Below are 14,914 nucleotides of genomic sequence, written 5' to 3'. Positions count from 1 at the left end.
TCAGGAAGGATGAATAAAATGGCTGCCTCTTTTTCTCTCTCAGTCTCTCAGGTACTTTACAATTTAATACTGTGAATTTTTCTTTGACTGATGGCAGCTGCATAATAACCATCTTGCATTTTACTTTGAGTCACCAAATAAAGCTGATTTAGCTGAATGCAGTTGTTTAGCTGCAAATTGATATTCCAAATGATATCTACAAATGAATTTGACAGCCAAATTAATAATGCCTAGTCATTTATAATCAAATGCTGAGATAAAATCCAGCATTAGTTAACACTTATTCAAGATAACTTCACATTTTCCATTCTTCACCCATCTGCTAAATTGCACCAGATTTGTTAAGTGCATCATGCACAAGACAAGTTTTGGAGTATAAACTAGCACCCACTTTCACGTCAGTTAGGAATCTTGCAAGCACACACAATCTAATTAGTTATTTACTACTATCTTCTTCCTATATTGAAAATTTCCAATCTCATCAGTTAATTAACAATCAATACTGAGCCTTCTTTAAAAAAAACCTTTAAAAATATCTTAAAATTTAGTTAATCATATTCCAATAGTCATTTTCATGCACTGGTTATCTCCAGACAATGCATGGTAGATATGAATCTTCTGGAACTCACTTTTAATCACTGATATTTCAATTTTGTTCAAAGGTAGAACAACATTTCAGACTACTTTAAGCAAATAGTGAAAGGACAATGGACTTCAAGCAAGTAGAAAGAAGGTAAGGCTGAATGCCGGATTACAGCTTTTTGTTTTAGAAAAATAGTGGATTTTAACAATAGTGAAATGAACTTTAAAAGGTTGAATCTCTGATTCTCACACCCTTTGTAACTGGGGTCTTCACTCTGCGTAACATCAGGCCTCAGGTTTGGCAGAAAATCCTAATTATGAGTTCTATTACAATGAGTTCAGTACAATGTTTTTCAGACTAGAGCCTGTGACCAATGGAGGGCCACAAGGATCGGTGCTGGACCCACTACTTTTCATCATTTATATAAATGATTTAGATGTGAGCATAAGAGGTATAGTTAATAAGTTTGCAGATGACACCAAAATTGGAGGTGTAGTGGATAGCGAAGAAGGTTACCTCCGATTACAACAGGATCTTGGTCAGATGGGCCAATGGGCTAAGGAGTGGCAGATGGAGTTTAATTTAGATAATGCGAGGTGCTGCATTTTGGCAAAGTAAATCATAGCAGGACTTATATACTGAATGGTAAGGTCCTGGAGAGTGTTGCTGAATAACCTGGTATGCAGGTTCATAGTTCCTTGAAAGTTGAGTTGCAGGTAGATAGGATAGTGAAGAAGGCATTTGGTATGCTTTCCTTTATTGGTCAGAGTATTGTGCAGAGGTGTTGGGAGGTCATGCTGCACTGTACAGGACATAGGTTAGACCACTTTTGGAATATTGCGTGCAATTCTTGTTTCCTTCCTATCAGAAGGATGTTGTGAAACTTGAAAGTGTTCAGAAAAGATTTACAAGGATGATGCCAGGGTTGGAGGATTTGAGCTATAGGGAGAGGTTGAATAGGGTAGGGCTGCTTTCCCTGGAGTGTTGGAGGCTGAGGGGTGACCTCAGAGACTTAAAAAATCATGAAGGACATGGATAGGATAAATAGACAAAGTCTTTTCCCTGGGGTGGGGGAGTCCAGAACTAGAAGGCATAGGTTTAGGGTGAGAGGGGAAAGATATAAAAAGGATCTAATAGGCAACATTTTCACGCAGAGGGTGTTACGTGTATGGAATGAGCTGCCAGAGGAAGTGGTGGAGGCTGGTACAATTGCAACATTTAAAAGGCATCTGGATGGGTATATGAATAGGAAGGGTTTGGAGGGATATGGGCCGGGTGCTGGCAGCGGCGACCAGATTGGGTTGGGATATCTGTCGGCCTGGACGAGTAGGATTGAAGGGTCTGTTTCCGTGCTGTACATCTCTGTGACTATGACTCTCTGAATTGTAGCAGAAGAATTTGGGAAAGTAATTTTAGCAGATGTTTGCACTTCTTGGTAGATAGAATCTTGTTACAAAAGAATCCCACTCAAGCCACGGAAGCATGTATCGCCCTGGTCAGTAATAAGATTGTTTTAAATGTTCAGAGGTTAGAGATACAGTTGCAAAGAAAAAGTAGTACTTGATTCATGTTAATTTTATAAAACATTAGTGAGCAAGCCAGAACAGAATATTCAAAGGCAATCTATCATTATGTGCTTGTCAAGGATGATATCCCATCTTTTATCTTTAAATTTAAAAAAAAAATTAAATTTGTTTTAATCTTTCAACAGTTACAACCCAACAGCCATTTACTTCTGTGGTAAATCACTCAGTAGGCACACTTTGTCAGAGAAGGATTCAGTCAATATTGTTTAACTGCCTCTCCCAATCCTCCTCTCATTAACAGAGAATACAAGGTGTTAATCCAAGAACGACATAGGATCTGGCAAACTCTACAAAAAAATTGAGGTAAGGCTTGCTATTGGGTAGAAGCTGGTTCTCAGCACAGGAGCTTGATACTTTAGTTTTAACAGTTGTCTCAATGATCCATCATACTTTCATTTTTCAGGTGCAATGCCAATGTTCCTGTGCAGCAACAGAATTAAAAACAAAGATTGGCAGTAAAATCACATTCAGTTAATATTACCATGGCTTTGCTCAACTCTATTCCGCGAGATTTATGGTCTCCAGCAATTTGGAAAAGTGATTCGCTTTAAGCTTTGATGCCTATTAAGACTCAATAAATGGACTTCTCTCATCCAATTGGAAACATTCTCACATTTGTAATAATCAAACTAGACTTCCATTTAAAACTGAAATGCTTTACTTCCAAATTAAAATAATTGATGGATGGCACCAATTTATAAAATGACTTGTCAATTACATAACAAACATTCTGAAGCATTCACAGACTACAAATTTCTTTGCAACGATTTTATATAGGTGAATGTTGTAGGTCTCATGTACAACAATGTCCTCAAATAACAACAAAAGTCTAGATCCGGGTGCCATTTGTTGCCCCAGATGACTATAATGCTCTGTATTAGGCATAATAAGAAGAGCTGCTGTTTTAAACCATAATCCTACAAATTAACTAAGGTTTGATCTGATGTTTTCTATGATTTTCTCCTTGGACCTACAGCCTACCATCAATTACCAACAAGGAGAGGAGATGGTGGCACAATGGTACTGTCTTTGGACGAGTAACTCAGAGGCTTGAATCTATGAGTTCAAATCCCACCATGGCAACTGGTAAAATTTAAGGGGCAGGTGGTCGCCTATAGGACTGTCACCAGACTAGTAATTCAGACAGCCAGGTAATATTCTCAGCGACTGTGTTCAGAACTTCATTGTGGCATTGACAAGTTGAAGGAGATAGACAGATGAATTTCAATGCAGAAATGTATGAAGTGATGCATGTTGGTGGGATGAACATCGAAAGACAAAATAAATAGAGGGTATAATTATAAGGATGTTGCAGGAGCTGTGGGACTTAGGTATATATCATAGAATCCCTATAGTGTGGAAACAGGCCATTTGGCCTAACAAGTCCCCACCAACTCATTCCCCTACCCTATTACTTTACATTTGTCCTGACTAATGCACCTAGCCTGCACATCCCTGAACACTATGGGCAATTTAGCTTTGTCAATTCACCTAACCTTTGGACATCTTTGGACTTTGGAAGGAAATCGGAGCACCTTGAGGAAACCCACACAGACATGGGGAGAATGTGCAAACTCCATACAGAAAGTTGCCAGAGGCTGGAATCGAACCCAGGCCCCTGGCACTGTGAGGCAGCACTGCTAACCACTGAGCCACCATGCTGCTGTGCACAGATCATTGAAAGGAATGGGACAGAGAGGGGGTAGCATCTTATTATTCTTTGTTTCATTAACAGGGTATTGGATAACAGGGGGCTGTTGAATCTGCATAAGACACTTGTCAGATATCTGCTAGAATATTATGCACAGTTCAGGGTGCCACATTATAGAAAGGCTGTGAATGTATTTGAGAGAGTGCAGAAGCAGATTACAAAACTGGTTCCAGAGATGAGGAACTTTAGTTAGGAGGACAGATTGACGAAGTTGGGACTATTCACTTTGGAGAACTCGGAGTAGTTACGCCATGGAATGCCATTGCCTGGAAATGTGGTGAAGGCAGATTTAATCAATGCATTCAAGAGGGAATTGAGTGATCATTTGGATAGAAATACCATGCAAGGGTATGGAGAAAAAATAAACAGGAGACTGGCACGAGGAAATGATGCTCATTAAACATGTCGGTGCAGGCATGATGGGCTGAATGGCCTCCATCAGCATAACACGGTGATTGTGTGACAAGGCTCAAATGTGATCAACCAACTGGACAAGGTGCATGGTAGGAAAGTGTTTCCAGTTTATATGCCACAGGATAATAATGGTAGTTAAGATGGAGTACAGAACATGTGTCTTTAATCAATCAAGGTGATGGTCTATAAGTGTAGGGTGGTCATGTCAGAGCTGTACAAAACTTTGGTTAGACCATAGTTGGAGTACTGTGCGCAGTTTTGGTCACCACATGAAAGGAAGGACGTGATTGCATTGGAGGGAATTTAGAGGAGATTCACCAGGATGTTGCCTGGGATGAAGCATTTCAACTATGAAGAGAGGCTGGAAAAGTTTGGGTTGTTTTCTTTTGAGTAAAGAGGGGAACTGATAGAGGTGTAGAACATTGAGGGGCATGGACATGGTGAATAAAAAGCAACTTGTCTCCTTAGTTGAAACACCAATAACGGGGTCACACTTATAAAGTGAAAGGCAGGAGGTTTTGAAGAGTTTTAAAAAAATACTTGAATGAGCACTTGAAATGCTGGAGTGTAATGTAGATTTAGCATAGTTTTAGCCATACAAACACAAAGGCCAAAGGGCCTCTGCTGTATTATGCAATTGTATGATTCAGTAACTTTTATAATTTCACAGTTTTATATCAGAATGTTGACTTTATTCATGTGCTTAAGCAACAAAATAGGGGAAGGTAACTACAGATTTTCCATAAATCAAAAAGCAGAATTAGAAGATAATCTGTGGTGAAATGCTTTAGGTGGAAGAGTTCAGTTACTCTGCATCAGAGCAAAGTAAATTTTAAACTCTAAGAAGTTCATTAGTTTTAAATTGAAAATTAAAAACAATTTAAAAATATCAACTTTAAAAATAAGTCAACAATCTCCAACTGTGTTGCAGTTTTAGGAAACAAATTAATGGAAGTATGAGATAATGTAATATCTGAATTGCTGAACTAGACTTAATATTGACAGTCAAGCAGAGAGAGAGAGAGAGAGAGAGAGAGAGGAAACTGCTAAATGCTACAAAATCAATTTAATTATTGTAAAGTTGAAAGCTGAACAATAAATGTAGCAGGATTGTTCTGAGTATTAGATTTGCAACTATTTGGAGATGAGACAAAAGAAAAGGTACATCTCCCCATCTAACTCCACAGGAATACTTCTAACAGATTGCAGCCTCAGTTCCCATAAGACAGAGCAGCTGTATCCCGTAGAACCAAACCATCTAATTTCTGAAATGAGGCCAATTCACAAACTTTGGCCTTGACATGCAGTTAGTTCAAACCAAAAACTTTGGTTTGAAAGTTTTAATTATGAAGTGTGCTTTTGTATTGGAAACATGCATCTAGTTTTAGGATAATATAGATTTTAAGTTGCAATGTGGGCAATGTTTAATATAGGCAGCACTGTGACAGACCCATGATATGTGCTTCTTCGCAGGAAGGTCTGCCCATTTAGTGCCAACATGGTACTTTCAGGTACTTCATGCAGTGGCAAGACATGGCTCTCAGCAACCCCCTCACTTCTCAATGCCAGTCAGGTACTGAGTGGCCAAGGTGTTCAGGGATGTGCAGGCTAGGTGCATTAGTCAGGACAAATGTAAAGAATGAGGGATCCCTTCTGAAAGGACACAAGCCATTTTGATAGGTTTTGCTTTCTTGGCTTCCCACATGACAAATATCAGAAGCAGTGCTTAAATGGGAAGTGACTGCCCCAGTTAAAGGCCACAACTGGCAATGAGTCTTCTGGCCAGAAATTTCATTGAATAGGGAGAAAGATAGAGAGATCCCCAGCAGTCAGCCTCCTGCCCATTTAGATGCCTCCCGCCACCAAACTCCCTAAGGGAAAGCATTAAATTCCTCCCAAATTTTTATTGGTGCATAATGAGTAAAATAGTACTTGTCCAGAATGCTTGGAGCAGCAAACATTCTTTGCTTAAAAATCAAGATCTAACCTCATGGGAGATCTATCAGATCAGTACTCTTCATTATAAAGCAAAATAAAGTTGTCTCAAAAGAAGATTCTAATCCACTGACTTTAGGCAGATTGAAACACTACTTCTGAACCAAGACCCCTTCTACCAACTACTGCAAACTATTTTCAAGTGAACCTCTCCTTGAAAACTATGTTCAATATCCATATACCTAGGATGACTCCTATTACAACATCTATCAGGGACCAATGAGAATACATGGAAATGATACATGTAATATGGACAGGAGAAAATGTGATTTAAGTGCACTTACTTCATAGATAAAGAATTTATAAATGACCAAGTAGCATCTTAAGCAAAGAGAATGAAGATGAGAAAGCAAATCATTCATTGCTGCCAACTTCTGGTCTTTACTCAAGGAGGAATACCAGGGATTTATAAACACCTATTAGTTTGGAAATATACTTCCCTCAAAAGAATTCTTCAATAAAGCTCTGGAATTCCTAACTTACAACTTTAAACATTTTGCAGCCATAAGAGGACAGACCAAAAACTCCATCTTTGCAGTAACTGTCTCTTTTTGGGCCTAGTAACTTGTCAGGATGTCAACCTCACATTATCCATAATACCCCTCAATTGCGTTAGATGGAAAATTCCCCCAATAGTACAAAACATCACATGAGCAATACCACTGGAGATCGCAGATGGACTTCAATGGGTGTTTAAGTGGTCTAGTTGCTCAAATGTGACACAGATGATTACAAAAGTTTAAGGTTTAACTTTCAACCTATCCTCAGCTGCCAAAGGAAATATAACGAACAACAGAAATGGCCTTGATACCAAAGCAGTTATTCCAAAAGAGTACAAGCAAAGTACTGCAGATGTGAGAAATTTGAAATAACACAGCAAATGGTGGAGAAACTCAGGTCTGGCACATCCATAGAGACAGAAACAGAGTTAATATTTAGGTGTCAATAGGACTCTTCTTCACTTCTGAGTTTCTCCAGCATTTTCTGTATTTTCTTCCAAAAGCAGGTCTGTAAAGCATTCTGGAAAGGTTTTGTGCATGTGGGCCTGTAGAACGACCCTATGGTTTGCAGGCAGAAAATCTGCTAATACACAATACTCTTGGCTCACATATAACCATTTTAGCAAAAAAGGAGGAGGTTGGCCAACACTCAACTGCAGCATATATCAATTACTATGAAGAAGAGCAAATCTATCTTGATTAATGCAATCCCATCATAAAACTTCTTTGTTAAAATCATTAATTCAATTTCTGCATGATTGAGTTAAATTGAATGAAAATCTGCTATGCCAAAAAAACAGCAGGTGGTCCATTTTGAAATTCTTAATGCAGAAGTAATCAGATAAATACATAGCACCACATGGTTGAGGAATGATACAAGTCTAAACTTTTGGCTACCAGCTGCCTCATGGATATTTCCTAACTCATGACACAGAGCATCACTATGTAACATGTCAACCATATTTCTAGTTAATTGTTTAATGATTACACGAAGTGATGGGCAAACAAATGTTATGACTGATGCAAATCACATGGTCCAAGGTGACACCTGACTGCAACAAGTTTGTACTGAATGTCAAAATGGAAAGGAGGGGGTGGTGGAAACAGGGGGGAAAAAAAAGAGGAAGCTGCTCATTTTTTTGTAAAGGTGTCTCCTGTGGTAAAATCTCATACTAATACCTTTGCTTGATATACTTCTGAACAAGTTCATTTCAGTTTCGGAGTCAATGCTGTGTAAGTTGTAACAGACATTAGTTGTAATGTCTCCACATTCTGTTTAAAACCTCTACTGTGGTAACCTTGTTAAGTACAAACATTACCTACATAGCTTCAACATTTATGGTTCCAAGAGAATCCTGAAAACACTGCCTAAGACCATAAGCTATTTTGGGTTGATCAGTGAAGCAAATAGTCAGAGAATTGCAGAGATCCATTAAGTTTTCGGCAACCTATTCAAGTTTTATTTCTTCATTTTAATACAAAATTATTAGAGAAACACTTTGGAAAATATCAGCAACATTACAATATTTGGGGAGGGAAACTAATTTACAAGGAAACTAATTTAAGAACCTCAAATGCCTCTGGCAAAACAAGTTTAAATTAGATTAGATTACAGTGTGGAAACAGGCCCTTCGGCCCAACAAGTCCACACCGACCCGCCGAAGTGCAACCCACCCATACCCCTACATTTACCCCTTACCTAACTCTAGCGTGGCCAATTCACCTGACCTGCACATCTTTGGACTGTGGGAGGAAACCGGAGCACCCGGAGGAAACTCACGCAGACACGGGGAGAACGTGCAAACTCCACACAGTCAGTCGCCTGAGGCGGGAATTGAACCCGGGTCTCTGGCGCTGTGAGGCAGCAGTGCTAACCACTGTGCCACCGTGCCGCCCACTTAAATGATCTCAATTAAATGTATTCTGAATTTATTAAATTAAACGTAATATAGAGTTAGTCAACAACAAAACAATTCTATGAAACGATAAAAGACAAATTGTAAAGATTGTTATTTTTAATTAAAGGCTTGGAATAAAGGATCCATGCTAATTACTTTTACTACTTTGTGCATATTTACAATAACTTAAATTTCCAGGAACTTAAGGACCCAGATCATTATTGAATGATTATTAATAAGAAGCTTAAAGTTCTACAAGACAATTTTCAGGATATTCTGATTGATATTTGTTTTATTTATTTTACACTCCATCCTAAACATTAATTTTGTACAAAAATAAACCAGATTATCAGCTTTGTACCGCGTTTTTCTGCAGCAGATAAACGGCCAAATCAATTTTATATGTAGACAGGATATTCACAGTATTCATTACTACTTTAATGACTATGAAGAACACTGAGAAGGGGAATAACTAACTGCTGTACAGGTTGTTCTGCAATAAAGGACGTTTCGTTAATGCGAATTCGCTATAATTGAGGGACACTATTTCTACAACGTGAACTTTTAAAGGGTGTATTGGTCATAACACAATGTCAGTCCATTCATTTAAAACATTGTTGCTATCATGTGATTTTCTTAAAACACAGGTTGCACGAGAATGGAACTACCGCGTTATAGCAGAACCAACTGCATCTAGTTATAACTTGCTGCACAACTGAACATTATGCAACAGAAACAGCACAAGTTAGTTATTTATCCCATCATACCTGTACAGGCTAGAGTAATCCAAAACTAATACCTATCTGTCATGTCTGTTTTCGTTACAATAATTCAGTTGTTAGATTGAGAATATTAAAATGTTTTGATTCAAGTTCCAATTGTCAAAACGATTGTTCTTAGCTGAATTTTTAAAACTATAAAATTTGTAGCTTCAACGAAAATGCATAAAGCCATTCAGACCTCATTTACTGTCCTAATACACAGCAAGAGTCCTATTGTGTTCAAAGCCACCCACTACATACATTTAATTCCTTGAAGATAAAATAACTGCATTTTGTCACATAAGCAAACAAACACTTACAGACTACTAATGTAGTTTCATTTCAAAAGCCCTACTTTAATTTGAAACATTTTCATCCTTGCTATTGTTTGAAATGGTTCATTTTATCAATGCAGTTACCAACTTAAAGATATTTGGGGGATAGATTTAAGTCTCAGTAAATATTTTTTAAATGAACTAATCCGACCATCTCCTTTTTCTGGACAATGCAGTCTGCATTGCTGAATTTATGCAAATCTGTCTCGAAAACAAAAACGAACCTAGGCTATCACATGATCAACACTGACAGACACACATATTGGTAAACAAACATTTTTCAGCATCAAGTAATATCCTCAATGAAACAGCTGTTAAAATTTCCTTATTACTCCAATTGAAAAACATCCTACTTACTTCAGTGGAAGGGCAAGTTCCTCTTCAAAGAGCTTAGTGTAAATTTAAAACTTCAGGATTATATTCAATCCAGTGCCTCCAATAAAATAATCTCAATAAGTATCTTTTCAGAGATTATGCAAACGTTTTCAGCCTTTAAGCAAAACAAAGTGCCCAAAATATTAGTATGCCAATACTCCAATAAACCAATGCTGCAGCAAAGTGTGGAAGTTGTATCTGTAGTCAAAGGATTCCAAGTGTTTCCTATACAATCATTTCAAGGACATATCAACTGTATCCTTTGTCGACATTCAGTGTTTCAAAAAGATTCCCACAGCAAAAGGACAATCTTTAAAAAAGAGAGCTACACTGAAGCAAAGACTACACTGCTGTAGTTACGCACGAGTTTCTGTACAACTATCTATCCATCATACACTACTCTTAAAGCAGGCAGTGCCTTGGATATAACCTATAGAGTAAGTTTAGCCTCTGAGGATTCAGGGCCAATTGCAATGTGGTAATGACACGTAGGACCATCCATTTATGGACTGAACAAGTGAGCTCTGATACCAGCTAAATCTGCCATAAATAGCCCTTGGAATAGAGAGAACAGATCAGCTGTTGCAACAACAGTCTCAGGCTATGGTTTTATTCTCTCTCATCACCCATAATGTTTGAACAGTCACTGCTGAAACTTGCAGGGAGTAATGATTAAACCTTCTAAACCTTGTACTTGGTAATATAATAAAAAGTGGACCAAGCTGGTGACCATGTAATGAAACACCTCAGAATAGATTGGTTTAAACTGATCAAAACGTTTATTTGGTAAAACGCCAGATCTGAACTTGATTGAAATAGAACACTTCTTAATGAGCTTCAAAGCTAATTCAAATCCATACTCTGCAGAACTGAATGTGTTTTACAAGCCATGAAATGACTCAGCAATTTTATATAAGAATTGAATATGAACAATCAAACTGAAGTGTTACATTTTATACAGCGACTCAAATGCATCCAAACAAAGGAACAACTTACCAGTCTTAATTGGAAAGATGGGGACAAGGCAGCATTAAAAGTTTTAAAAGAATATTGAATCTATGTTGAAATTAAGTGTAACCTCACAAATATAGGAAAAAATTGACATTTTTACCAGATTTATACAATCTACTTCAGTGAGTAAAACAAATTACAATTTGAATAATTTCTCAAGTCAGACTTTATTGAAAAAGTTGAAGTCCCACAAACATGAGAAAATAACCCACTTCCAAATGAGAATTTTGCATTGATATGGACCTTTAAAATCAAATCTATCACAACAACTAACAAGAACTGATAACATTCCCTTTATACACAGGGCGGCACGGCGGCTAGCACTGCTGCCTCACAGCATCAGACACCCAGGTTCAATTCCTGCCTCAGGCAACTGTCTGCGTGGGTGCTCCGGTTTCCTCCCACAGTTCAAAGATGTGCAGGTTAGGTGAATTGGCCATGCTAAATTGCCCGTAGTGTTAGGTGAAGGGGTAAATGTAGGGGATTGGGTCTGGGTGGTTTGCTCTTTGGAGGGCCGGTGTGGATTTGTTGGGCCGAATGGCCTGTTTCCACACTATAAGTAATCTAATCTAATCTAAATAGATCTATAAAGTTAAAAACATATTGAAGAGTGTCTCAAATACCTGTACTAGCCACATCAAATGTCCATGATAAAAATATTAAAAAATTGTTAAGATGTTTTTCCAGCTTACTGCCAATTACTTTCCAAAACTGTCAAATTGTTTTAGATGTTCAATGCATAATTTTGTAGTTAAGGAGATAACAAAAGGAAATGAAAATCAGATTTCAATTAATGTCTCCACTGTTGGTTTATCTTGAAACTAATAAGCAAATTCTTACAAGTTTTAATAATGGGGCACACAAACCGTGGAAATTAAAGCAGTTCCATTTCCTTTTATGACCAGCAAGTGGATTTCAAAAGACATTTAAACACAGAAGTATTTTCCCTCCCTGGACATAGCAAAAAGGGCAAGTTTGCCATGAGGTGAAACCTATACCCTTCTTGCCACCTCTGCAATTAAGTGCTAGGTGTGAAGATCCATTGGGGTTTTCTTGACTGACTGACCAGAAGACCATGAATTTATCACCTATTAGGTCATTGCAGGAGTAGCCGCTGAAAGTCATATCCTTTGCCCTTGCTTCTGACCGCTCTCTTGCCAAGGACCCCTACACTGGAAGATTTTAAAAAAACCTTAACTTACTCATCACTGCATCCCTTCTTTGAGTAGACATCAACTGGGGGTCTATAGTACTCAAGAAGCAGTCAGCCTCCGATTGACTGGCAGCTTCTGGTGACCCAGTGGACCAGATTCAAGGAGCCTGGTATAGGGAGTCACTGCTCTGCACGCTCAGTAAGCTGATAGACAGGCAATTCAATGAACTTGTTAGTGGGGCAGCACTTAGACAACAGTTAATATGCTTGCCTTCACAGTTCAGAAAAGAGATAGGGAGAATCTCAGTCTTATTGTCTGTTCAAATAAAAAGACCTTTCAAATGTTTTCTAATCATGCTAATATCACTGTATAAATTTATTTGTAAACTTTTTTCAACTTACTTCAGTTACACTCTAATTCAAAGGTTTTACATTCTACCTTGAAGACCAGTGGTATAAGGGAATTACAAACACACAGTAATACAGGGCTGAGAAGGTTATTTCCTCCCCATCTTCCAATGTGGGGCCATAGGCAAGAGGGGTGTCAGAGGTAAGGGCAAGAGGATAGGAAGAAATTTAATAAACCTGGTGACTGTGAAACGTTCATGAAAACCTATTTAGTTTGCTAAAATCCTTTCGAGAAGAAAATCTTCTGTCCATATCTAGCCTACAAATGGCTCTCAATTGCCCCCTGAAATGGCCTTGAAATGCTACTCAGTTTTATAAACCCACTACCAGAATTTCTAATAAAGGAGAAGATTGTACAGACCTTCTGGTATCATCCTAAGCACAGACATCACAAAAGCACACACAGCCTAGTTGGTTCGTGCTAAGTCCTTGTCAAAGAGAAACACTTAAAAGATGGATGCCAAAAATCTGACAGCTGTCGCACAGATTAGCCCAGCTATAGCCTGATTATAGTCACATGCTCAGAAACTAACTTACAGCCAATGCTCCAGATTCCTCCAGAAGTGGTGGCACAGGGGAAAAGACAGTGGAGAATGGTGTTGGGAGTCATTAACTGTGAAGGGGTGGCCTTCCAGCACCAGATTATATACATGGTCAAAAGGATATGCTAATTGACTCTTCTCTTAGGCCGACCATTATCTACTCCTTTGTCTGACTTTCCTTGGGCGTTATCTCCACCTATTGTTTACTCCTTACCCCCTCTCCCCAGCCTAACTTCTGTATAAAAAACAACTTTTTCCTAGCTCCCATCCGTTCTGAAGAAGGGTCATGCGACCCAAAACATTAACTCTGATTTATCTCCACAGATGCTGCCAGACTTGCTGAGCTTTTCCCGCAATTCCCGTTTTTGCTTCTGATTTCTAGCATCTGCAGTTCTTTCGGTCTTTGCTCTTTTGTACATTAGGTGAAAGTGTGAGGGTGCTTCATTTTTCACTGGATAGACACAGCTGGGTTGGACACAGCTATTTGAAGGGAAGTCCATATTTGAAATGTGGGAGGCTTTCAAAGATAGGTTAAAGATAGTGCAGGATAGGCATGTCCCAAAGGCAAAGGTTAGGAAGGGCAAGATTCGTGAACCGTGGATAACAGGAGGAATTGTACAACTAGTCAAGAGGAAAGGGAAACAGGCATAAGGTCTAGGTAGCTAAGAACAGAACAGGCCCTGAAAGAATATCAAAAGAGTAGGACAAGTCTTAAACGTGGGCTAAAAGGGGTCATGAAATAGCTTTAGCAAATAGAATTAAGGAGAATCCCAAAGCCTTTTATATTAGAAGCAAGCAAGTAACTAGAAAAAAGGATAGGTCCACTAAAGGATAACGAAGGAAGGCTGCGCGAATGGGTGAGATTCTGAATGATTACATAAGTGTTCACTGTTGAGAGGAACATGATGAATGTTGAGAATAGAGATGGAAGTTTGGTAACTCTGGATCACATTGACATAAGTAGGGAAGATATGTTGGGTAGGCTAGAGGTTATTAAGGTGGACAAATCACAAGGACTGGATGGGATCTATCCTAGGTTGCTGAGGGAGGTAAGAGAGGAAATAGCTGGGGCCCTGACAGATATCTTTGTGGCATCCTTAAATACAGATGAAGGGCCGGAGGACTGGAGGGTCACTAATGTTGTCTCCCTGTACAAGAAGGGTAGTAGGGATATTCCGGGTAACTACAGACCAGTGAGCTTGATGTCAGTGGCGGGAAAGTTGTTGGAGAAGGTACTGAGGGATAGGATCTATTTATATTTAGAAAAGAATGGGTTTATTAGGGATAGGCAACATGGTTTTGTGCGGGAAAGATCATGCCTTACCAACTTAAAGTTCTTGGAGGAAGTGACCAAGTTGATAGATGAAGGAAGGGCAGTTGATGTCATATACATGGACTTTAGTAAGGCATTTGATAAGATTCCCCATGGTAGACTAATGGAGAAAGTGAAGTCACATGGTGTGCAGGGTATTCTCGCTAGGTGGATAAAGAACTGGTTGGTTAACAGGAGACAGAGAGTAGTAGTTGAAGGGAGTTTTTCAAAATGGAGAAAGGTGACCAGCAGTGTTCCACAAGGGTCAGTGCTGGGGCCACTGTTGTTTGTAATATACATAAATGATCTGGAAGAGGGCACTGTTGGTAT

The 14,914-nt window shown here is 38.7% G+C and overlaps 1 protein-coding gene and 1 long non-coding RNA gene across 5 annotated transcripts in view; one reads left to right on the top strand and one right to left on the bottom strand.

Moving 5' to 3' along the window:
• Positions 1–14,914, bottom strand: part of svila (supervillin a) — a 339,560-nt gene that overhangs the window by 244,355 nt on the left and 80,291 nt on the right. For 2 of the 4 annotated variants that reach the window (XM_087987489.1, XM_087987492.1), the window contains exon 1: positions 10,141–10,532. The exons of the other annotated variants lie outside the window; for them this stretch is intronic. The gene's annotated coding sequence lies outside the window, so the exon portion shown is untranslated. Of the gene's footprint in view, positions 1–10,140; positions 10,533–14,914 lie in introns of those variants that run through there. 4 annotated transcript variants of the gene reach the window in all.
• On the top strand, positions 683–3,069 carry LOC148149986 (uncharacterized). The gene is made up of 3 exons (XR_015757125.1): positions 683–733; positions 2,411–2,472; positions 2,573–3,069. It is a non-coding gene; the product is annotated as an uncharacterized LOC148149986 (long non-coding RNA).

The sequence above is a fragment of the Chiloscyllium plagiosum genome, unplaced genomic scaffold (genome assembly GCF_037043375.1).
Source record: "Chiloscyllium plagiosum isolate Xiang-an unplaced genomic scaffold, Cpla_swu_hap1 HiC_scaffold_5, whole genome shotgun sequence".
NCBI classification, from domain to species: Eukaryota; Metazoa; Chordata; class Chondrichthyes; order Orectolobiformes; family Hemiscylliidae; genus Chiloscyllium; species Chiloscyllium plagiosum.
Note: the sequence above shows the minus strand (reverse complement) of the source record. Positions and strands in the feature narration are given on the sequence as shown.